This window comes from Stegodyphus dumicola, chromosome 10 (genome assembly GCF_044657685.1).
Source record: "Stegodyphus dumicola isolate Sdum_Otavi_A_Nest chromosome 10, ASM4465768v1".
NCBI lineage: Eukaryota > Metazoa > Arthropoda > Arachnida > Araneae > Eresidae > Stegodyphus > Stegodyphus dumicola.
In genome coordinates, this window is record NC_140777.1 from 132,694,828 (window position 1) to 132,721,860 (window position 27,033).

The following is a 27,033-nucleotide window of genomic DNA, read 5'->3' on the forward strand; positions in this document are numbered from 1 at the left end:
CAAATGAATGGTAGAATCCAGTAATCTTATAGAATGAAGCTAGAAAGAGAATTGAAGATATGCAGATGAAAATGAAAGCAAATTATGACAAGAAGAAAAGCAATTCTTTAACATTCGAACGAGGAGAAATAGTAGTTATAAGAAGAGTACCTAAATCAACTGGAGAATCAACCAAAACACAACAAAAGTATCGAGGACCTTTGGTAGTTACAGAAGTTTTACCAAGTGATACCTATAGAGTGACTCAATTAGAAGAGAAGGTGGAAGGACATTTCTTTAGTACGACAGCTCATGTGAGCCAATTAAAGTCATGGCAGTGTCAAGCTGAATCAGAAGAAGACGATGATGATGGTGATGACATTAGTGTTACTGGGGATAACGATAACAACACGCCGTATATTACTAAAACTAAGACAGGGAAAAAGAATAGAAAACGACGGTGAATCTATATGACAGTTAAAGACTTTCGAACTATAAACATTAAAGTTCTTAATGTTCCGAGGTCGTAACTAAGTCGGGATGCCCAAATGTAAACGCAACGTATTAATTTTATTTAAAATGTATTTTCCCGACTGGCAACAACAGTTTCTTTTAAAAACGGTGATAACTTGAACTGTAATGTTTTTGAGCAATAATGTTGACGGTAATGTTTCTGAATATATTTTTGGATGCAGGAAAGATGAAAAATAGCAACCGCCTTCGCCGGGAATCGAACCACGGACCTCTGGAATACCGGCCCAGCGTACTACAGTTACATCACCAAGGCACGATAGGGAAGTGGGAGAAATACCTTATAACTTTAGTTTTAAGGGGTATCAGCAACTCCTATACCGACAATGTTAAATTGGCCGTTTTCGATGTACCTTTTCTCAAAATCTGCTGTAGATACATGCTTGAATTTTTTTGTGTAATTGAAGTATATATATTTGACTATATTGAAATGAGCTTTTGAAACATTTTGAATTTTAGAGTAATTTATAGAATATTTTGTTAGGCATATTAAAATTTAGCACTTTTCTCACGAAACATTTTTGAAATTTTTGTTTCTTAGTTTAACACAAAAAGGTAATTTCTTTAAATATTAGGAAACCTAGTAAATGAGCCATAAGAATTTTAGATAACCTGTGAGGAGTAGTTGCTGAGAAAAGGTAAATCGAGTATAAAAAAAACGCGTTTGGAGAAAAACTCGTTTTTATGTAAAAATCCTCAAAGCATTCGATGACAAATTAAAACTAGATTTTTTACGGTTCTAATTTTCATAGAGATTACAGGATGGTATTTTTAGAAAGATAAAAGTGTAGAAAATTTGAAAATGCAAAAATCCGAAATCATTTTTTGAACTTTTTTGCATTCCAACAGCCCTTAACTAAGTAATTTGCTTCACAAATCCTGTAAACTAATCTTCGAATTTAATTCTGCATTTTAAGGTTTAATTACACTTCTTAACAATGACTATAAAATCTTTACTTTGATAGTTATTTACTTTGAAATAAGGACTGAATTAATACGGAATATAAGGAATTAATGTTCATTGCATTTCTATTCATGCAAATATAGAAAACAACTTAAAACTATTAGTTACGGCTTATGAAGAATCTATGCAACAATACAAGATTTTTCAACCTTTTGAAAAGTTCAAAATGGTTTACTTAATTTAATGGCTGCGAACGCAGAAAGCAGTCATATAACATCAGTAAGTTGGTCACAGTAAGCACTTCAGATCACTGCACACTTTTCCACGATCCATCTTTTAATGCAATAGAAGGATTTGAGTAGTCTAGAGAATTAGATATGTGAAATGCTTTTAGCTGAAATAAATCTGCATTCAATGTTTTGCATGAATAATGAAGTAGAATTATCTCGATCGAGAATATTTCTGCCTCATTGGGTTAATAACTTAATCTCTCTAAACTGCTGATCAATGTTCCACGGCGACGATTGCAGACGTGGGAGATTAGAAATATATATATAATGTTTCTTATAAAAATACTTCTTCATAATACTAATAAAGCTAACTAGCAGGGCTTATCGATATCTTCTTGCGCACTTTTTTTAATCTCCGCTGAGCGAGTGCGAATGTAATATCATGTCAGAAATGCAGAAAGACAAACAGATATCAGATTTAGTTCATTTGATTAGAATATATTATTTATTAAGGAACTCATTTTGGTATAATTGGGAATTAGCTATATGTTTTCTTCATTTCTGATTAATTGTTTCTAGGTATCTTCATTAATGTTAATCATTTTCTGGAAATCTAGTCGCCAGAATCAGTTTTAATTCATATTTCAGTCATGATGTCGGATGTAAAAGATATTTTTGTTTATATCATACATCAGTTAATTTATTAAAATTGAGAAAGAGGATGTGAAAGCAAAAATAAACAAATTAAAGATTAAATACGACATGAAATAAGTACCAGAACTCCGAATGCTATTGAAATACAAATTAAATGCTTCAATCTTATCCAGCGCTTACTTGCATTTCAAGAGAGCTTAGTAAACATCGAAGAGAGCTCTTAAAATGATTTGCTGATCCAGTATCTATTTAATTAATTTGCTGAGAATAGTAAACAGATCTTTAAGCTTTTGACACGCGATATACTTTGTTTGCTTCAAGGCAGAAGCGATAAGCGATAAGCGACGGAGGACGTGGGCACTGTCCCTTTACCATTTGGGTTAATCAGTACAGCACCACGTCCACCTTTATCTTACATTTCATATTACATTATATATTACGATACATGATTTACACATTGCATTATATACTACATATCAAATTAATACCTTATCCTAACAGTACATTAACTTCACATCAACTTATTACATTAAAATTCTTTTCTAATAAACCCTATATTGGTACATTATAAAAGGGTTATTTTGCACAGGATTCGCATTAGACACAGGATACGCATTATATTATCATTATACACTGGGTACACATTACATTATATACGGGGAAATTAATGATACATAGGAACATTATACGCAATAGGGGGTTATAAGCACGATACGGGTTAGATTATTCACATGAAATTAGTTATACACAGGTATTGCATTATACAGGATAACTTATTCACATGATAGGCTTCTCGATACACTGCCTACATCGTTATGCATAATACTATTATAAAGTTTGCATTCACATTTCTTCAGTTGGGCTTTGCATTCTGTGTCATGTTGCTCATTAATCAGTACATACTACATTACATACTACATTGCATAATATGATACATATGGCACTATTACGATTACATTACGTATTACATTATATATTATGATACATATAACACTATTACGACTACATTATATATTACATTATATATTATGATACATATGACAATATTACGATTACATAACGAATTATAGATATGAGCTAGAACTGGAAGAATTATAATTTCACACTTTTTTTTCGCATTTGCATTTGCATTTGCATTTCACACATTATGCAGTAGCTTCTGTTGATCAATGTCATCTTTTCAATTCCTTCTGTATTCTTCGCGAAGAGATAAATAAATATTATAGCAAAGCATTTAACAGCTAACCTATTTTGGAGAGAGTTTGATTTCGGGAATAATTTTCGAAGGAAAACTGTTTCACACTTAATTTATATATTGAGGAATGAAAGTGGTATATAAGCAGCGCATTTTATCAAAACTTTTGAGAAATTTTCTGCTCTGATTTTAGGGATGGGTTCAGCACATTATACACTTAATTGACAAGTTAATAAACCAAAGTAGATTGTAAATTATGATAAATATTCGTGGTTTTGATTGGTATAGATTGTGACTGTAACTAGTCTAACTTGTAGAAATGATTGAATAGAGCGAATGTTGTATAAGCCATTTATCGCTATGTATAAGATGAAATAGAACTTAAGTAGAGTGCAAAAGGTCCTTTTATTCAGAACTCAAAATAACTTAACAGAAGCTGTTTCTTGTGCTAACATACCAGCCAGTATTTATGGCGTAACTCAAAAGATAAAGAATTCGAATTTAAAACCAAGTTAAATCTTAAGTTAGCCCAAAAGTTATACAGGAATAAATAACGCACAAGTTGGCTCAAGAACATACCGGCGTCACAAACACTATTGGTAAGAGTAAACCAACGCCGAAGACAGCCTGTTATAGTAGAATTCCAAATAGTAATGTGGTCTTCAGCGGGCGGAACGCGTTCTGATTTAGCGCTCTGAGCCCATACCGGCGTAACAAACACTATTAGTATGAATAAAGCAACGAAGACAGCCTGTTATAGAAAAATTCCAAGTAGTAATGTAGTCTTCAGCAGGCGGAACGTGCCTGACTTAACAATCTAAAACCTTAATTTAAATACTATCTCTTTCTACCTCATTTAAATATGCGCGAGCGAAAATTAGCATTCTGGCAGGAAAACGGAAGGGGAGACTGGCAGTAAAGCTACTCAACGTAAAATAGCTGGTTAGCTAAAATGAACGAATATTTTATGAATTTATAAAGAAAGATGATAAAAAGATGAAAGCTTTAAAATTATTAATTAAAAACAAAATTATAGTAATAAAACTAAAAAAAAAACATTTAAAAATAGCTGTATTTAATGTAGCTAGAAAAGATTTATTTCGTTTAAAAAATTCCTTCAATTTTGTTATGGAGAATAATCAATAAAAGATAAATTTAAGTTAAAAATTAGACAATGGGAAGAACCTTTATTCAGAAAAAAGAATTAAGCTGCACTTCTATACTTGAAAATCCTATTTTCTTTAATTTATTACCAATTTCTAACATTTGATACAGTACTGCACGGCAAACTCTGAATTTGAGATGCAAGGATTTCGTATTGTCAAACAAGCGACATCTTTTAATTAATATTAATTGGAAGTATCGAATTTTCAATACGCAAAGGGACAAACAAATTATAAACGCGAACATCGTATGTTGGTGAATTTGAAATCCCCTTTCTCAAAGGGCTAGATTTGTCAAGACTACCTTCGTCTCCCAGTTTCCCAAATAGATTAAAATACAGGTTTTTCGCTTTTGTGCTGTGCGAAGGAAGAGATCGAAGTTACTTTTCTGTACCTCAAATGATATCTTTTGAGGCAAGTTTCAGCTCTCGAAGTTTTAGCAACGCCATTCAAAATGCCAGACGGTCCACTGTGGAAAGAGCGACGTGAAAGAATTTCTTTAAAGCGATACGGATTTTAAAGCAAGCGAAAGGATATAAAATCAATTAACTAACTAAATTTTTAAAGTAAGAAATAGCTGCGGAGATGTATTTCCAAGGAATAATAGTCATCATATCTTGAAAAGCAACAATTTGTTAAATTGATAGGAAAATGGTTTTCTATAGTTTTCCCACCTTCTAAAAATTAATCCAAATCACTTTCATTCTGAAAGTTCATCACAAAGCCCTCCTTTCTGAGACAACATTCGGTTCTTTTCCCTCGTAATAAATTAACTGCATAAAAATCTTAAAATAGAATAAATTTTTCTTCAGCTAGATGACGCATCTTTAGAATTTAGATTTTCAAATATAAGATAATACGATTCGATTGTTCATCTTTCTAGTCATTGTAAGCTTCCATAAAATATGAGACACACGAATTAGGAACAATCTAATTCTAACTAACTAAGCTGAACTAAAGCTGAAGGGAACTAAAGCTAAGGGAACTAAAGCTGAGGAACTAAAGCTGTGAAATAAAAAATCGTTATTACTATTATGCGTTGTACACATATGAAAAAAAAATTTTTCTTTAAAAACAAACAGAAACAAAATGCCATGTGAGAGCTTCATGTTACAGTCTAATCCATTTGGTACCGGCTAGCCGAAAATAAAACAAATCTAAAGCTAGTGAAGTCTTTCGCGTCTGGTTCATTTTACTTTGACTCACCCAATAGTTAATCATTAAAATTTCAAAAGTTAAAAATGTTTCAAAAATATAAAAATCATACGGTTTCCATATTTTACCACTATTTAACCGTAAAAAGGAATAACAATAAAAAAATCTGATGTGTACTAAATCAGTTCCTTGTATGGAATATTAAATTATACGTAATTTTTCCTGCATTTCATTTAAACTTATTTCCTCGAATTTCTTTAGAGATATATTTCTCATTCAATTAATCCACCTCTCACTTCGCGGCAAAGCAAAAATACATAAAAAATCAAAATATCTATATTAAAAAATTGAAAGATATTGAAAAACATAAACTCTAAATACAATTAAAACAATTAAAAGAACAATTTTTAGAATTAAAATTACAGTTTCTGCGCAAAAATTAACAATTCGGCCAGCACGCAAGAAAGCAGATTTTTTGGTGCACAAAACTAAAAGTTTCGTTTTGGTCTCACTTGGTAAAAAGACACTGAAGATGCAGAAAGACTTAATTCACTATTCTGCTAAGTTTCAAATGTAAGCAAATATGGTTGCTATAGTACGAGAAAATTAGGCTGAAAATTAGGCTTAAACAACTTTTAAAATGTTGATAATTCTAAAACTATTGCCTGCAGATTAACTAGAGTAAAAATCAGGTCTCAAGAACATAAAAGTTGCAAAATATAAAATCACATATTTAAAATAAATTGCTCAAAGTACCAGAATCTAATGCTAGAAAAAAAGAATTGGTGTAATGTTATTCTATTGTATACCAATGCCGCATGAAGGTTTGGACACGTACTTAATAAAGAAAAGGATTTTATTCAAGACGTTAGTTTCAGTAGATTGCTTGTTGTACATTTTTGTACTTCGCCAGAATACGAAAGTCGAAAACTGAAAACAATAAAACATCAGGTGGAGGTTTAGTTAAAGATATTTGAAAAAGAAAATTTTCGCTGCTTGGGAGGTATGGCATTTTGAAGACTAAATATCATTATTTTAAAATTAAATAAATATTTATTTTTAAATGCGCAATTTTTAATATCTAAATTAATATAAAACATTATCCTAGTAACAATGATGAGAGAACATTAACTTTTATTGCTTAATTGTTGACTTGAGAAGAAAATTTTTAAGGGTAAAGCTTTCAAATTAGATTTCTGGATCAAAAGATACCATATCAGATTCAAACAGTATATCAAAGAAGCTTTTATAAAAACACTAAGAAACTATTTACAAACGTGAACAAATTTTATTCGATCATGAAATGAAAGAAACAAAATACAGGATTGAACGTAAGAAAGACAGTCTTAACCACAATATGAAAACTAAAAACAATGAAATTTTAAAAACTAATTCAATTATTAAAATGAAATTAAAGTAGTAATTTAACTGTACTAACTTCATTAAAGAAGGTGAGTAAAGTATTCTTAGGATCTTTCTTTTTTTCTGCAACAAGTTGCTTACTTTTACTGATAATATTAAAATATTTATTTACCGATAAGTCTACCTAGAATCTCAACAAATTTAACCACATGATCAGTTTCAGCTCAAAAAGGACGTTAGTCTCAAAACGGCATTTTGCGTTAAATCGCTATAAACGGCGTATCACTTTTCAAATTGTTGTCGCCAAATATTATCGCCCTGTATTTTTTTAAAGAAATTAAATAATGAAGAATCTGCATGAATGTATGCATGTTGCTCGCACTCGAAAAAACAACGGTACATAAAACCATCCAATTTTGAATAACGTTGTCTTCCACCCTAACATGGGCACATAGAAGCCAAAATTTGGAATATGGAATTTGTTTTATTATTTATTTCATATTTATTTAAACTTAAACGAACTTATTAATTAATAAACTCAACGATTTCAAAGCGAGCAGTGGCAACACTGTACGGGGAAAAAATTATCTCCAGCAAATGAGGCTGTCTATCGAAAATTTTAAAGTTATGCTGTTTTTAAATATTTTGTGAATTTGCTGTTAAATCGAATTTTATGCGGCGTTAACGCCAAGAATGTGATATTTAATAAATAAAGTTAAAGCACGAAACGTTAATAATAAAAGATAAAAAAATATTTTTTATAGCAATCTTAGTAAGAAAACTCAACATTGTTATGATAAATTGAGCAAAGACAGAAAAATTTATACCAACACTTAACGCTGTATCGGGAATCCTAAATGTATACTGCTATGTTGCTTTTAAAATTTCTGTAATTCTGCTGTTGTATTGTATAAGGCGTAAGTGCGAAGAAAATGATGCTTAATAATAAAGCTAAAAAGACAAAAACAAATGAATTAGTAAGAGTGAGTGTAAGAGTAGACTAGTAGGCTACGAGCTCAGAGAGAGTGTAAAAAATCTTAGAGTAGAGAGTGTAAAAAAATCTTAACAAACCCTTTTGTGCGATCGTTAAAATCTGAAACATTTGAGATTTTTATTTTTTATTATTTATTTATATATTTTTAAACAGAACTTCAGTTTAAAAAATGCATATGTGTATTTTATTCGCTAATTAAATAAATTCACTGACTCAATTTGCTAACTAAAGAAATCTTTATGAGCTAATTTCGCTCGAATTTTGCATTAATTCAGGAAACCATACTAGTGTGCTAAGCTAAGAAAAATTTACAAGAGTTGTTGAACTCACATTCTTAATCGTTCTATAGATTTCCTCTTCTTTTCCCGATACTGAATACCCTCTCTATGTTAAGTATCCGGTTGCAGATTGTACATAGAATGCCTTTAAATTTTACTAAAGTAGTTTAATTTGGTTAGAGCGTTTAAGAGAGGAAATTTTAATCGAAAATTAGCAAAAATTGAACCTGCAACTGAAACTGTTTACCGAGATTGATAAGAACTTGATAATAAAATTTAATGCTGAACGATTTAGGTTATTAATGCATGTGTTGTAACTTTAATATTAAGCAATGCTCTGTTTAGTTTATTCCTACAACAATACTTCCTACTTTCCAGTATTCCTTGCGATACATTAATGAGTTAAAAATTAATGATGTATATAAAAGTTAAATTTCCATTTTATAATTTTAGCTACAGTGCATGTAATACATATGCGCATAGTTATTTTTAGGGATGAAGAATCTTCATTAAAATCTTTGACCCCAGATTACTGCAGTTGCGTTTTTATTATAAAAATCTAAAAATTTTCATATTTGCCAAGATTCAGTGAATGAAAATCAAGTGGTTATTTCTTTTTTTGTTTATTTCTGAATTTTATTTTATTTTACTTTTCTTTATCAAAACACGTAAAAATAATATTCTGGAGAAATGCGTGCGATATATCATGAGAAACGCTACAGTAACTTTCTTTTTCCACCATTTTATTTCGGAAAGAAAGAAACACTTCCAAATGCGCACAGCCACCAATCAGAGCAAGAATTATCCGACTGAGAACAGGTGCTTTTAATTGCGGTGTTGATTCCACCAATCACGAATGAGGAATGATACGGCCGTTAGCAGCAGCGGTGTTAAGGTTCGAAATAAATCAGGTCTTGTCCTCACATGCATTGTATAATACTCAGCGGAAACGAAACGACCCTTTTCGCTCAATATAAACTCGCGCCTTCTCCTACTGCCACTGTTTTCCAATGAGGGTATAATTACTGTAATCGATATCGAAAGAAATGTACTTTGAGAGAATAACAGCGAATAACAGAGTTAGTATAAATTTTGCTTGTAGAATGTACATATTATTGCTATTCACTTAATTATAGAAAATAATGTGATTATTTATAAGTCTTAATGTCTTATAATGTAGTATTATTTGTAAGAAACAACTAAATATTTATAATTCTATAAGGAAAATTGCACGTACAAAAAATTAGCGAACACTGATTTAAACATTCAGTAATTAAATTGATTATTTAAAGAAAGTCATGTTTTGCCTTTGTTTTGTTTATTCATTCATAGAAGCCGGAGCTATAAATTAATGCGTTAGTAATATACAGTCGACAGAGTTTGATTTCTTCAGTTGAATAAAATTAAGTAAAAAGATACACTGTACCCCCCCCCCCCCAAATTGGGGCAGTTCTATATCTCCCCTTCTACTGGGACGATTGGCGAAATTTAACTCGCGTTTCTTATGTCTCGAAGCACTGCTATTCGAGAGATTGACATTCCATGTACATATTATTTACTGGATGATTATATAAACGAACATCTGAGTTCGAGGCTTCCGCGCTTTGGCTAGCTGCCAAATTCGAACAAGTTAGTTAACGGCGCAATAATTTCAGACTCCATCTTATTTTCAGAAATATTTTCTTCATGGTCTTGTAACTCACCGTCGGAATTAAATACTGGAGAGCTTCAATACAGCAAGAGAACGATGGAAAAGAATATAATGATGGGAGTTTATTTTGAATTGAGGAGAAATCATGGCGGTAATGCCGAATTTCTGCTTATTTTGTTTGAGAATATCTGCTCTACAATGCAACGTGCTAAAATCGTCCACGCAGTGAAATAGTGATCTGTTTTGGTGTTCTATGTTTCTGGTGATTAAACTTACATGGTGGTGTTCTCCAATCTTCAGTGATCCAGCGGTGCAATATTTGGATACACGGATTCGGTTATAACGTCCTAAGTGCTATATCGTATATCATTCACATTAAACGAACAGCTTGGTGCTCAGACTTTCAGCATATGATCAAAAAATAGTGTTAAGGAAACATTAGATTTACTATGAAATATTGTAATCTATAACTATGCGATATTTAAGTGTGTAATATTAAGAAACACTAAATATTTTTTATTGATTGCAAATTGCAGTTTTATTACTTGTCGTTTGGTAGCTATTATTCCAAACACTGTGTAATTCGCGTTTTTTAAATATTGCTGTTATGTATGTCTATTAGATTATCTTTGCAAATGAATGTTGGAAATTAGGTTTTGTTCTTTATTAAATTTAAGCATATTCTATTTTCTTCGCTTACATTCTATGTGCATGTGATAACAAAGAATTTCATAATAAAACAAAAAGTTTCATCATGTGCTATTTAACGAAGAGCTTACTTTAACGTACTTAGCTTACTATCGTATACTATATTATTTAAATTATTTCTGTGCAGTATCAAAAGAAAAGTTACTGATTAAAAAAAGTGCATGAAATGATTATTGTAATCTTCCACTATTCTAAAATATAAAAACTAATAGTAAGTAAATACATTTACATATGATCGAAAGAAATGATGTTAAGAAACATCAGCATTACTAGTAAATACTGCAATCCATAATTATTGCACTTTTAAAAGCTTATTATTTAAAAAGCGCAAATATTTTTTTATGAATTGGAAATTTTAGTTCTATTACCTTCCTTCTGCTATTTATACTTTCAAACACTGCTAGTTCAGGTTTTTTCTTAAATAGTGTTGTCGTGTATGTTGTTTGTTAGGTTATTATTTCATTTTAGATATGAATATGGGAAGTTATTAGATTTAGGTATATTTTTTATCACATTTATTAACTACTTTATACTGTCTTTCATTTGCATATCTTGGAGATATAGAAGTTAATGGTTATATTTTTTACTGTGAAACGCGAAATAAATTTATACCTGAGTTCAGGTAAAATACTGATTATGTTACCTTATGCTTCCTGATTTATCACGACAGGGACAATTTTCATTGTCTCTGACATTTAACAGAAATAAATGTGATAACGCTGTTATGATCAGAAAAACTCTTTTCTTTACCCACATATATATCTTTACTTTTATTTATGTCTGATTCAGTTTTATTTACCTAAAACCTACTATTATTGTTATATATTTATAATAACCACTTTTATAATTACTCCCACTTACATACTAAAGGATTAAGGGGAAAAAATGATGAAATCTTAAATAATCGTAACTTGGAATTTAAGTTATTAAAAATATAGTTTAAAGTACTGAAAATAATTAAGGCTACTTTTAATTGTGCATATTTAGTCTAAAGAGAAAAAATTGTATTATCTTCTAGTTTTCAAGTAATGATAAAATATTTAAACTTTAGAAAAATACAAGGAATACAATTTTTTTTAAAAGAAGAAAAATACATTAATTATTATGCTTATTTTTCTGCATAAATCAATATGTAACACAAGGACGTCATAACGACGTTTTCACAACCATTGCAAAAAGGTTGAATGAATTTTGCGAACATTTAGGCGTCGTTAAGAAGTCGTGATACGATGCTTTCACAACCAAAATATAACGTGAGAAAGACGCAATAACGACGGCTATTCAACATAAACCTTATCTCCAAAGACGTAATAAACATGTCTTTGCAACTAGTTGCAAAACAGGGCCGAGTTTCGCGGACATCTGGGCGTCTTGAAGATGACATATCGCAAAGTTTTTGCAACAACATCCGCGACCAGTTTGCAATGTCGTTACGACATTGCCGCTACTTGGGATATAAATTCATGTATACATTTGAATATTTTGAATAAAAACATTTTAATTTTATGCAGGTATGCCTAGAAATTCATCTACTTTACGGTGATGTAAAAATATTTTAGGTTGTAAATAAAAAATGCTTTCGAAAAATTAATAAAAATTACTAAAAAATACAATTTAAAAAATAAATCAAAAAATATCTGCAGAATTTATTTGAATTAAGCCTACATTTCGAATTCTGGAAAAAGAAATCAAGTAAATTTAATATAAATAATAAAAAAGGAGATATTAATAAATGTATACCAAATGCAATTAAGATTGAAGGGCTAAAATTTTGAGATCTAATTTTTTAAAACCTACCCATAGCGATTTTAACAAAACTTGGCACTTTGGTAAAATTTGAGTCGTAGAATCGAAATATGGAAAAAATAGGTACTTATTTTCAGAAGGAGTCCGATTTTATATCAAAACACCAATATTAGAACAATACTATATATAAATCTAATATATATCCTAAGTTGCACTTTCGAGACATGAAATACGCAACTTAAATTCCATCAATCGACCCAGTAGGAAAGGAGATAGAGAACGGTCCCCCCCTTTTTTTTTGTACAAGATGTACTTATATATTATTCCGTCGACCGTTGGCAGAAATTTCGGTAAAGGTCGCCAGTCGCAACTACAGAATTCTAAAGCAAATGATTCTGCTTCTTTAATAAACAGGCATTCTTTGTTAGTTTGTACTATCGACAAATGCAAATTATAAATTGAACATAATGAAACATATGCAAATAATCATTCAAGATTTGAAATATATTAATAAATCAAGGTGACAACAATTTGAAAAACAACGCTTGTAAGTGAATGAACGCAAAATGCTAAAACGAAATTAGTAGTCCTTCTGAGCAAATTGCCCCTTTGGATTAAAAATTTGGCAGCTTTAGATTACAATCTAACACCTGGATAAATTTACGATTGAAGATATAAATTAAAAACGTTAAGTTAAAAAAATTAAATCTTAAGAAAATCATAAGAATAAAAAGAAATTAAAATCTGATGTAGAATTCAGTCTAACACCTAAAGCAATTTTAGGCTAAGCAGTTTTAGTGTATCTACTGGTTTAAGAACTCACTAATCAGCTGTGCAAAATGGCGTGGTAACGACTATCTTATTTAATAAACGAAAGGCTTAATTATTCATGATGTAACTGTGCATTTATTTCACTGGACCGATTGCGCTTCAGGCTTGCAACAAACAAACATTTTCATTAAGTGAATTTACTTTCTACTTTGTCAAGACATTATAAAAGTCTGCGAACTGTAGACTATAAATACCTCGAAAATTTTCCTTAATGGTGTTTAATAACAGAAATTTTAAACAAAGAGGTTGCAAAAATATTTATTTCATGAGATTATTAAACTATGACGATGCACATGAGGGTTTTCTTCGCAGGTGGTTCCACTTTTTCATCGAGATTAACATGGAAGATAGAATAACAACTATTCTACTTCTCCCTTTCTCTTCTACCAGTCTTTCGAGAAGACTTTTGGACATAAGGATTTCAAAGTACCACAAGAATCATAAGAGTTCGTACTTTAGCAAGCATTTGAATTCGAATCATTTGTGCCCACCAGCGGCCGAGCGGTAAAGACGCTGAATACTGGTAGTTCAGCCTTGATTCGAATCCTGCAAATGGACTGGCTGCATGAGCACTTTCGTCGATTTCCCCGAGTGTAACGTGTATAAAACAAGTTTTCTTTAGAAAGTCCTCCACGAAGGCATTCTTCCCCTTAGGCAGATAGCCCTCGAGTACTTTGCCGTAATCAAATAAGCCAAACCAAACCGAGCCATTGGCATGCTATCAAACTTACTCTAACTCTTACATTGACCCAACAGATAAAGACGTCCATTGCACAAAATAAGCTAGATGAAACTTTGGAAGTTGAATAAATTTTCAAGACAATTTAAAAAATAAGTAGTAAGCTTACAGTTATTCATCAGTTTCCCTAAACATATAATTTCACAGTTTTATTTCAGGTTTAAATTTTATTCAGATTCTTAAAAATATTCATCCGCATTGTAAATATTGGTATTTTTCCGTAAATACCAATATTTACAATGCGGATGAATATTGTAAATATTGGTATTCTTAAAAATATACATCCGCATTGTAAATATTGGTATTTTTCCGTTTTGCCAACGCAAACAGTAAAGTCGCCAATAATGGTACAACTGATGCCAAACGGAATATCTTCGCTGGTAACCTTTTACACCTCATTTTCAAAACAAGTCGCAGGCATTTCTTACCAGATTGATTGTTTCTTTCAATACTGGCATACAATTACATAGAATATTTACAAAGATAATTAAATTTTATGCCCTAAGACCATTCGCGGTAATTACGTAAATTAGGATGCAATTACACCGCTCACCCGAAGGCGAAAATATAGAAAAGGCAAAATCAAGGGTTAAATTCATCCATTCTAATGAGAATGCACTAGCGAAGTAAAGCACTACGGTTTTACACAATTTCTCAGTAAGCTCTTTGTACGAATTGAAATAATTCTTGCATTTAAACTTGTATTCAAAATTAAGATTTAACTTCAAATTAATGTAGGTAATATATTTGTAGCGTAGTTTACGTGAGATGAGATTACTTGGGGTCAAGTGATACGAACCGGCGAATCAGGATGTTGAACCATGATAGCATAGTAAATTCTTGAATTAATGTCTTTTTACAAATTTATTGTCTTTATTTATTGGCTTTTTACAAAATTATAAACCATATTAAAATGTTTATGCCTTCAAAATAAAAATTTCTTAGAACATTTGTTAACATTTTTTATGTGTATACTGTATGTTGTCGCCAACAAAGTCTGCTTGGGGAGATTTGCGCCGGCGAAACGGAAAAGTACCTAAATTTTCCTCTTTTTTTAAAGCTGCAAGTTTACTCTTGAAAATAAATTTATTTCAAATTCACACGAAAATGAATTTTGTGCAAAAATCATTTGAATTTTACTTAAATGTATAGACAAACAAAAGATATATTTTGCTTAAAACTCTTATATTCCACGCATACATCCGCTTGCGGGAGATTAATTATTAAATTATCAATTATGAAAAATGGATGATTTCATACCACTTGGATAAGAATACGATACGGAAATACTTTTATCTTAGAAAGATATGAAAGGAATAAATAAGATAAAATATTTGCATATCTAATTAGTTATATCATATTAGCATCTTTATTAACTTCTTGTTTATAATAACTTAATAATAATCTATCTCAACGTAGAAGACATACTAAATTAATATACTTTTCCTTATCTATTGCCGATAGATATACAAGAGATTTTTTTCGTTATTTATCTAAGCAGAGAGACTAATTTTTTTGTAAATGAATTTGTATGATTTTGTGATATTTTGCTTTAGGTTCCAGCTCAGAAAAAGATATAACTGAGCAGTGCTTGATGAAGATATAATTAATAAAGATTAAATATAATAACGAATAATTTCGATTAAATTCTGCACAAGAAGTGTAATGTTGAATTTCCATTGCGTTCTTCAGATTCTAGAAATGAATATTATATGATGCGATCACTTTATAATAACTCACGCATATCCATCCTTGGTATAAGTACACCTGACACACACACACAAAAAAAATCTTTATTATGATAGCAGCATTTTATTATGTTAAAAGATAAACAGGTTTTTAAATGTTAACAAGGAATGAAATAATAAAAATAACATGATTTGTTTTGCTTTTGTTATTGCCTATACAAACAGCGGATTAGTTTACAATAATCAGATTAAATGTTAGACCTTTTAAATAATATTAAAGATTTCTTCGTTAATTATATAATTTATATATATATATATTATTTTATAGAAATGAATACTTATTTAGGAGTTAGAGAAAAAATGTAAAAATTATAATTTTTAGTCATGAAAATTGATCTTTAGTTGTATTACAGTTTCGTCTACAATATGCAGAAGACTCTATCAATGTCCAGGACAAGTCGTTTGCCCGATTCGTTGAGGTGGCGGGCGATCGGATGGATGGAAATGGGGATGTCTCAAGCTGATGCTGCTAGACGTCTCAATGTTTCTCGTAGTGTGTCCACCAACAATGGAATCAGCTTGAATACGAGGATTCTGTGTCTAGAGGACATGTTCCTGGCAGACCTAGAGTTACAACACCTGCGGGAGCCGTTATTTAGCTCTTTTGGTCCGAAGGAGGAGTAACATTACTGTGCCTCAGCTCATGCCAGATCATTTAGTGGCAACAGGAACAAGAATCTCAGCTACTGCAGTGCGCATACGCCTGCATAATACAGGTCTGTATGAAAGACGATCAGTTGTTTGTGTTCCCTTGACCTGAGGATACAGAAGTGCCCGTTTAGGTTGGGCAAGAGAACACGTCTCCTGGACCAGTCAACAATGGGCGTCTCTTCTCTTCACAGACGAGTCCAGTACACATTAGAGAGTGATTCAGATCGTCAGCTGATCTGGAGGGAACAACGCACCAGATACAACCAATTCCACATAGTGGAAAGACATAGTTACAGAGGTGGTGGAATAATGGTTTGGGCTGGGATCTCTCTCGGTGGTCCTGCATGTGTTCAATGGAGGTGTGAGAATGGAAGTTTCTTATACCACGCAGTTCATCATCATGGGCACTTTCGTAACATTAATCGGAATCGCCGAACTACACTTGCATATATATACTCGTATATATAAATACCCACAAAACAGGTTCTCTCTCTTTTTGCTGACTACGTCTCGAATGAGTATGCGGGGCTGCGGCCCTTGCATATCGCACACTCATGGAATGATGTCTTTTTGATGGAGAAGGAGCGAAGCAGCAGGAGAACTGCACAAATTATCCTGAAAGAATATGTTGAAAATTAATCCAGCTATGAAATAACTACTCTAAAATTTAACCTGTCTTGAAATAACTTGTTAATGTGTGTTTCTCATCAAGAACTTGCTTCTATTGTCATCGGCTCGTCTGGTCGTGGTCATTACCTTGTGCTGACCAGAAGAATGTGCGTAAAAAAAAAGAATAATCTAAGCGTATATAAAGCAACATCTGCAATGTATGTACCTAACGTGGAAGTATTTCCAGTACGAAAAGTGAGCGATGAAATAAGATATAAATTTTGCTTTCGATCTTCACTAGGCGGCGCCGTTCTTATGTTCTTGTGTTTTTTGTGTGCTATGTTATCAATTTGATATATTTAATCCAGATAATGTTTCAGTAATTGAATAAGGAGAGATTGAGAAAAGAAATGTGTCTCCGCAAGTCTCATGCTTATGTGTTTGTGGGTAAGTGAAGTAATTTTATTATTCTCTATTTTAGGGTTACAACGCAATGTACGACATATCTTTTTTCAGGCTAGTAAATATTGGGCACATGTAACCTTGATTTGATAATTGTAAGTATATAGTTAAATAGGGTTTTACACACAACACCACGGTAGCAACACTGACCGGTGTGAGATATCGAGACGAGATCCTTGATCAGTACGTCCGTCCCATATGGCGCTGCTATTAGTCCTGAATTTCTTCTGATGGACGACAATGCGCTACAGCACCGACCTCGAAGTGCCGAAGAATATCTTGAGGGTCTATGGAGCAGCTGGAATGGCCAGCTCAAATACCGCAGACCTGAATCCGATAGAGAATCTTTGGGACTATCCTGGGAGACAGGTTGCAGCTTTAAGTCCTCCTCCAAGGTCGTTTGAAGAAGGATTACTCCGTGTCTGGTCGTTGCTTCTCATTTCACTGACAGGCAACTCAATTGACAGCATGGATCGTCGCTGCAGCCAATGTATTGCAGCTAGCGGTGGACACATTCTTTATTAGAACCCATTTCTGCAATGTTACCACTCCATTTTTCTTCAAAAAACTGTGATATGCTGTTTCTCCAAGACTGGATTTCTCTGCCAAGAATGTAATTTTTTGTTAATTTATGTTTGTGTTGAACCTTAGAAACATTCTATGTCGCATTCATTAAAAAACCTTTGAGTGAAAATGTTCTGTAAATTTATTGTTTATATGTTGCTTTATTCTCAAATTAGACACAAAAAACATGCTGTACCTTAACGTTTGGAGGGCAGTGTAGTTTCAAATTTTACCTAAATTTCGAGCTGTGGAAAAAAGAATCAAATAAATTTAATAAAAAAGAGATATTAATAAATATATAACAAATTCAATTAACATTGAGGAGCTAAAATTTTGAGAGTAAATTTTTTAATAACAAGTGGCTCGACTTTTACAAAACTTGGCATTTTGGCATAATTTGAATCGTATAATCGAAATATGAGAAAATATCCGATTTTTGTATCAGAATATTATTAAAATAATCCTATATATAAATATCATATACATCGTAAGTTGTGCTTTTGAGACATGAAAAACGCAAGTTAAATTTCGTCATTGTGCAAGCTGTGCATATTCTCATAATGCAAAAGTAAAGTTATTTTATTTGAATAAAGCAGAATCCACGACGGCTATCTGCCCGTTAGAAGTGAAAAATTCATATGTGCTTGAGAATTAATTGAATTACCTCATTTCATATATCTCCTTGAAAAAACTGCTTGGTTATTATACGGCACTGTAAAACAAATAAATGACTATTTTGAAAGATAATTGATAACATCCAAAGAGATTTCTTTTTGTTTGTAAGTCTTATGTATTCATTAGAAAACTGAATCGACTCTTGTTTTGAAATAATTGACTCATTTTGCGGAAAACTAGGCGGCGCATTTTAAAACAAACCTATGTTTTTGAATCGTTGGCTTATTGTTGCTAACATTTCAAAGGGAAATGCATTAGAGTGATTCGTCTGTTATTATAGCTTCTCTGAACAAGCTATGACTTCCATTCATCAAGAGAAAGAGCGATTAATTTGAAAAAAGCCTTACTTGTATGTCTTTCATCCGAAAGAAGAAGAGAGAGAATACTGAAAAAATGATACTTGCTGATTTAGCAACAAAATTCTGCCACTCTTCTTTCAAGGTTTTTGGTATTTATATTTAAAAAAGAAAAAAGAATGTTCTATAAATCTAATCATAAAGTTATTGTTGTAATTAAACAGTATTAATCTTCGTCTGTGTCTTGAAAAGGAAGCTTTTTTGAAAAAGCTGGTTTGGCTAGTTCTAAAAAAAGAGAAAAAGAAAAATATTATTTTAGGAATTAAGCTATTTCGCTGTTTTATTTGCAAATAAAATATTTCTTTGTTTTCTGTTAAATGCTTGTATTGTATTCTTTTAAGAGCTGTGTTTAATTCAAAGTAAACATTAAAAAAATGGAGATAAATGACATAAATTTTGATATTTAGGAATTTATATTTTGATTAATTTTCAATTTGATTAATTTTCAGTGTGTTTGTTCTTGTCAACCCTAAAGCTCTGACATTGAACTCGACATTGCAAATACAAAGACATTTTATGGGCTTCTAGAATTCACCTATTTAAATGATACAATAATTTCTCCCAAAATCTATTTCAGTATAATTTTTAACCGTTCTTTTTCTACATAAAATTTTGATTTTATCATTTCCTGGAACGTGAACTCGTATCTGTACATGAACATTATTAGCATGATCAATTGTTTTTACTAGGTTTTGTTTATTTAACTATAGCAAAGCACACGAGGGTTACCTGTCTAAGGGAAAGGATGGCTTCGTAGAAGACTTTCTAGGGTAAACTGACTCGCATACACTTAACACATGGAGAAAATCATGAAAACACTTATGCGGCCACCCGGGATTTAGACCTCAAACCGAACTACCAGTGTTCAGGTACTTCCCCGCTTGGCCGCTGGTGGACCAACAATTGTATTATTATGTTTATTTTATTTATTGAAGCCTATGCTGTCTTTTGTCTTCTATAGTATATTATTTAATCTGGGGATCAATTATTTTATTTTTCTGCGTGCAGAAGATATTAGGCTTTACAGAGCGGCAATCATGAAAATGGACTTCCCTCTCGGCTGTAGTCAGTTGCTTTAAAATCAGAGTCAAGGTCATTTTCCTCCGTCGATTTACCTCGTAACCACCAAAACGATTAGTCGCAGCAGATAATTTGAGTTGCCTAATTATTTCCCCTTTATTTCCGTTTAACGTGTTTTGCATAAATGATAGCTGACCTTAAACGACATTTTCAAAAGACGTGGAAAAAATATATGTGGAGTACCTTGGCCGACCGGATGTTTGTTGCTTAGATTGAGGTAACTGTTGTACCGTAGACGTCTTGCATAGTGATTCTGCGTACAATTCGCTAATGTACGTTGCATACAATAAAAATGTGTTGCCTAGAAGTCATAGTTACATTACATAACACTGCCCTTACATTACATTTAAATTATGCAGATGATAAAACAATACAGAATAAGATACATTACATTAAATGAGGATACAATACTGTATACAATACATTGATCAGTGTGCAGTTTGCATTAAATTTAAATTATGCAAAGTAGGCTGAATAGGTGAAATACATCATTAAACAAAGCAACTGGAGGCTTGAAGTGTGCTGAAATTTTTGAGAAAAGTAAATATGATAAAATCAGCTCTCGTCATGAATGGAAATTGAGTGCTTAATCTCTGTATTGTTTTCTAAACTACAAAGATGCATCATTTTTCCTAAAATTTTCTACTCTTTGAAATTTCTTAATATTTGTACTTTCATATTAAATATCTTAGGTCTTTGTACTGCTCCAACAGAGGTGTACGATAAAAGCTCTAGAGCTTCCTCTTGGAAGTGAACTTAAGTTTTCGAATTAGTTTAATTTGATCTTCATTTTGCAACTTATTGCGCTATTTTTAATTTAATTGAGAAGAGCCTAATTTTTTTGCAGGTGAAATAAAAATTTACGCACTTTTTGCCTTACCAGAATGCTTTTTTTTACTTCAAATCATATCTGAAAGCTTGCTTTAGCTAATAATCAACAAAATTGTTGAAAATATCAATAAAATTTCTATACATAAAAATCTCCTTTCCTTTTAGAGGATAGAATCAGTGAATTTTCTGCCTACTGAAGGGCTGTCAGAAACCCCTATGCCGACAATGTTAAATTCGCCATTTTCGATGTACCTTTTCTCAAAATCTGCTGTAGATACATGCTTGATTTTTTTTTTTTTTTTTTTTTTTTTTTTTGTGTGTGTGTAATTTAAGTATATATATCTGATTATACTGAAATGAGCTTTTGAAACATTTTGAATTTTAGAGTAATTTACAGAATATTTTGTTAGGCATAGTAAAATTTAGCACTTTTCTCACACAAAAAATTTTTAAATTTGTATTTTTTAGTTTATCACAAAAAGCTCATTTCTGTAAATATTAGGAAACTTAATAAATAAGCCATAACAATTTTAGGTACTTTTCCGTTTCGCCGGTGCAAATCTCGCCAAGCAGACTTTATTGGCGACAACATACAGAATGCACATAAAAATCGTTAACAAATGTTAGTTCTAAGAATTTTTTATTTTGAAGGCATAAACATTTTAATATCGTTTAAAATTTTGTAAAAAGCCAATAAATGAAGACAATAAATTTGTAAAAAGATATTAATTTAAGAATTTACTATGCTTTCATGGTTCAACATCCTGAGTCGCCGGTTCGTATCATGTGACCAAAAGTGATCTCATCCCCGGTAATCTACGCTACAAAAATCTAATTCTCTCAGTAATTATTTACATTAATTTCAAGTTAAATCTTAGTTTGGAATACAAGTTTAAATGCAAGAATTATTTCAATTCGTACGAATAGCTTACTTATAAATTATGTTAAACAGCAGTGCATTTTCATTAGAGATGATGAATTTTTAACCCTTGACTTTGCCTTTTCTATAATTTCACCTTCGGGTGAGCAGTGTGATTTCATCCTAATTGAATTCATTACCGCGAATGGCCTTAGGGCATAAAATTGAACTGTCTGGTAAAAATTCTATGTAATTGTATGGCAGTACTGAAAGAGACAATCAATCTGATAAGAAATGGCGGCAACTTGTTTTGAAAATGAGGCGTAAAAGGTTACCAGCGAGGGTATTCCGTTTGGCGACTTTATCGCCTGCGCCGGCAAAGCAGAAAAGTACCAAATTTTATATACCTGTGAGCAGTAGTTCCTGAGAAAAGGTACATCGAGTATAAAAAAATCACGTTTGGATAGAAACGCGTTTTTATGTAAAAATCCTCATTTATCAAAGCATTCGATGACAAATTAAAACTAGATTTTTTACAGCTCTAATTTTCATAGAGATTAAAGAATAGTATTTTTAAAATGATAAAAAAAAAAAAAAAAAAAGCGTAGAGAATTTGAAAATGCGAAAATCCGAAATCACCATTTTTTGAAGATTTTGGTTTCCAACAGCCTTAAAGGCCACATTGGTAATTCTCCTGAGTAGAATTGTGCTGCTTTGCGTTATTTGCGCATCAGGCTTGTCACGCGACCATAGGCCAAAGCCAACTCGCTCGTTTCTTTAGTTGTGCAGCCATTAGGACAACTTATTATTACTCAGTTAAGCCAAATTCTTTATTTTTGACTTAAGCCATAACTGCTGGCTATATTTGTAAGTACGATTAGTGCCATCCATTAAGTTTTATTTAAATCAAATAAAAGGGCGCTTTACACCCTTACTGTCTATGGCTCTACTCTTATATGCGCCCTAAGATCATCAAATGTGATGATATGTGTTCTGCGCTGGTTTTTGGCACAATTGCGTGTTGTATGGCAACCCTTTTAACGTTGAAAACTGTTTTGCTGGAGTGGTTTAATTGCTCGTTGGTTCGTGTCCTGCGAGTTTTGAAATGGCCTATATTGCAATGAGAGACGTGGTTGCAAGAGGGTCTGGGAGATTATTTTTAATGGCTGTGAATGATAAAAGTAAGGAAACGCTGATGCAGTGTATGAAAGAGTGGATTGAGCCTTGTACAACTATTTTTTCAGATGGCTGGAAATCTTACAAGAATTTAGGAAAAGAAGGTTTTGAACATTTATTTTTGAACCATAGTATGAATTTTGTGGATAGCGAATCTGGCTGTCATATAAATACCATAGACAGTACGTGGCGGCATGTTAAAGCTACGTATTGTTGTCCGAAGAAGCATCCATTATGGTAAGTGCATTTTATTTAATTGTCTTTATTTTGCAGAATGTTATGTTCATTGGTTTTTTACTATGAACTTCTGTTGTTGTTTTTTGAATTATTTGTAATTTATCATGTGTTCAAAACGTGGTTTTTGCATGTGTGAAAACCGCGTTTTTGGAGACATTTTGGCTTAAAGTTTGAAATGCCGACCAAAAATTTAGATAATATGGCACCATGGAGTTTCTCGTCAAAACTATTTGGCGAGAAATTTGTCGCCAAGCGAGGGCGTATATAAGTGTAGTTTCCTGCTAATGTGGTACCTTACAAGATATAATGATAATTCACTTGTAAATCTTCAAGAATTTCCTACATTTTATGCTTCCAAAGAACACGAGATATTATAACATTCTATATAATATGTTATTTATTCTCTCATTCTTCGTTACCTGAATTATCGATTTATCTCATTAATTGCTTATAAGTCACATTTTCGAACAGCATTTCTCACATAGACCACTTGAGAAAAGAACTTATGGAAAGTACATAGTTAATATTTTCGTTATATTCTCTCTGGATTACACATCTAGCGACGGAATAATGCATCTCATCTGATTCTCAGTTTCGCATCCCCTCTACGAGCACTGGAAGTTGCAATAAGTTTGTTTGTTTATTTAAGCTTATTTCTATTAGCTTTCAGTGTTATTTTCAGGCTGGGTTCACAAGAATTATGCAAGAAGGAAGTGAAGAATGCAAAAAAGAACAAGCGACGCTGCTGCGCTTCGGCGAGACTTATGAAACCTTACATAAATTCAAAAAGCTTTTCATTGCGAAACATTGGAAGCGACTCAGAATATGAAAACACTCTAAATATCGAAATATTTATTTTCAAACAACGAAGAAACAAAACTGGGAGTAAGTACATGAAATTACTTTTTGTGGAAAAGTACTAATTTTATACGATCATGCTGGAAATAATAAATATTATTTGTTTACGTTACTTATTTTAATGTGTATTTATTGTCTGGGTTAATCGTTTTCTTGCATTCATCATTTTCTCTTCAATTTCATTGAAAAACGGGAAACTGAAATTCCATTGTACTTTAATATGATCTCAGAAAGAAAGTTTATTTTTTACCTCACCTTATTTCAAACTCAAAATTAATAAACCAGATATTTACTTACTAAAAGCAAATCCAACAGAAATTTAAACTAATACATAAAATAAACTTTACCATATCTGCACAAACATAGGCTTTACCATATGTTCGAGAATAGAATTTAGTTCGACAAAAATTTACGAAATTCAAAATGGATTGTATAAATTTTTAATTACATCTGTTAACAGAATTATACACACATATATGAGAACTTAATTCTACTCGCATGGACAATGGATGGCAAATCCACACCTTAATATGCATTTCGAACACATGAGCTACCAGCACACATACACAATCAATGGCAACTAGCTTTCCACGTTGTTCTTTTCTCTCGTGGTTGCCAGATCATGCTAGTTAAACAATACTCTCATTACATCTTGGCGTCACTTCACTTCTGCCTTAACAAAGTGCCTTCACTTCTGCCTTCTGCTAAATAAACCAAACCATCTACAATTTTCAATTCACGACCAGCGTTGGAATCGACAATACAGCAAAACCTTTTAAACGGCAAGGCAGCTGCAGCTAACAGGCTAAAGCTGTCCCAAGTAGTAATTCATAATTCTTCTAAGTTTATAACTAAACTTCTTGCCAATCATATCTACACAAATTCCGGAACCAGCGAATATAATGAGAAACTGAGGCAGAAATGAAAGATGTAAATTAAATATTTTTTTTAGTAAAACTTAAATGTAAATGCCACAACGCTATCTCTAGATTTTGAACGATTTCATAGCAGTAATATTTTTAGATATTGCTGATTTGGAAATTAGGGGTTTCAATTCAGCAATAAATAGAAATATAATTTGCTCATGAAATCGTTCAGTGTCGCTTATGTAATCGGAAAAGAGTGCTAGGAGTTGCCCAGTCAAATTTACGAATTAAACAAGATAATCTAACTAATGGAAATCCAGTTATATTGCATGCCCACTGTGGGTGAGTATTTACAGTGGATACAGGCTTATAATTTTTTTATGGCATAAAAAGATGTGTTACTCCTATTATTAAGTTATTGGAATGTAGTTTAAGCGAGAGTAGGTCAGTGTAAAGAAATATCAGCCGATCTTGTATGGGCTTTCTTCGCAGATTCTATTTTTCGTTCCCTCCAGTCTTTTATTGTCAGCCAAATATGTTGCTGTCATTCCAAAAACTCAGTGGTCGCCTGTTTCACGGAAAGAAGAAAAATAGAAATAATGTAGCAAATTTTGTCCACTAATATTTAGGCTAATATTAATGCGTTGGCATGATAGAAAGTTATATACTGTTGTGTTCTACGGGTTTGTGGATTTGGAGTAATTGATGACAGCACTTGATGAAGAATCAAAACACAATTTATTCGTCAGTATTAAACAAGACAGTTCCAAAGACGCGGTACAGTCGTCTTAAAACTACAACAAACACGCTGAAATAATCAGCAGCACAGCCTTCAGGCTATCAGGCTATAACCGTGAAGACAGCTTCACGGAAAAAATTATGTACAGCTCCTGATTCGGTCGATCGCTCTCGGAGCTCACCACTCTAAAGATACTCTTCAAGATAAAACTCGCGATACACTGCTACTCCGCTTTATATAGCCTTCGGGAACATTATATAGCCTTCGGGAACATTATATAGCCTTCGGGAACATTATATAGCCTTCGGGAACATTCTGGGGTAAAACGGTAAGAATTCGTTCTAGAAATGTTCACACTCCGTCTATGGCATATCGCTAATTTTGTCTCCAAATGGGAGAACACTGTCTTTCCTTGCCATTTTCTGGCAACCTTAAAATCGCTTTGTGGGGAAACTAGCTTACCGCGGCTGGACATTCCGTAACAATATTATGTAATTCACTGCAGTTAGTGATTTCACTGTAAACAGAAAAGCAGTTGCTAGTTGCGATATAAAATTGAATCATTGCATTGGTCTACACAGACTTCCTGATTTGGTGTTATAGGAGATTCATGCCCATATTCCATCACTTAAATAGAGAAGAAAATGGTAGCGGTAGAGTTCTAACATATTCGGTAGTTTCTCTTTGATTTCCTTGTACGAAGAAAAGGAAATGTTGCAATCGGGAAAAATTTTGGGCGTCATATTTCAAAGAAAATATCCATTTTGACCTCTCTCGAATAAATTAGAACGATTGTTTTTCGTGACATCTGTACGTACGAACAGAATAATAGACTCTTTTTCCAAAACCGATTGTAAAATGGATTCATAAACGACTTTTTCGTGACGTTTGTACGTACGTATGTATGTACGTATCTCGCATAACTCCAAAACGAGTAGCCGAGAACGTGAAAATTTTGTAAATGGGACTGCTACAGCATCTAGTTGTGCACCTCCCTTTTTCGTTGTAATCTGTCGTACATATCGGCAAAATATTTCCACCTCTGTTACCCGGCTTAGTAAGCTCGGGTTTTTATTCTTACACGTTGGTAGATCGTGCACTTTTTGTTTTAAAAGCGATTGAATTATGTTGTTCTTATGTTCCGATTAAAACTTTTATGCCTTTAGTTAATCTGCATGCAACTGTTGTAGAATTAGCAAAAA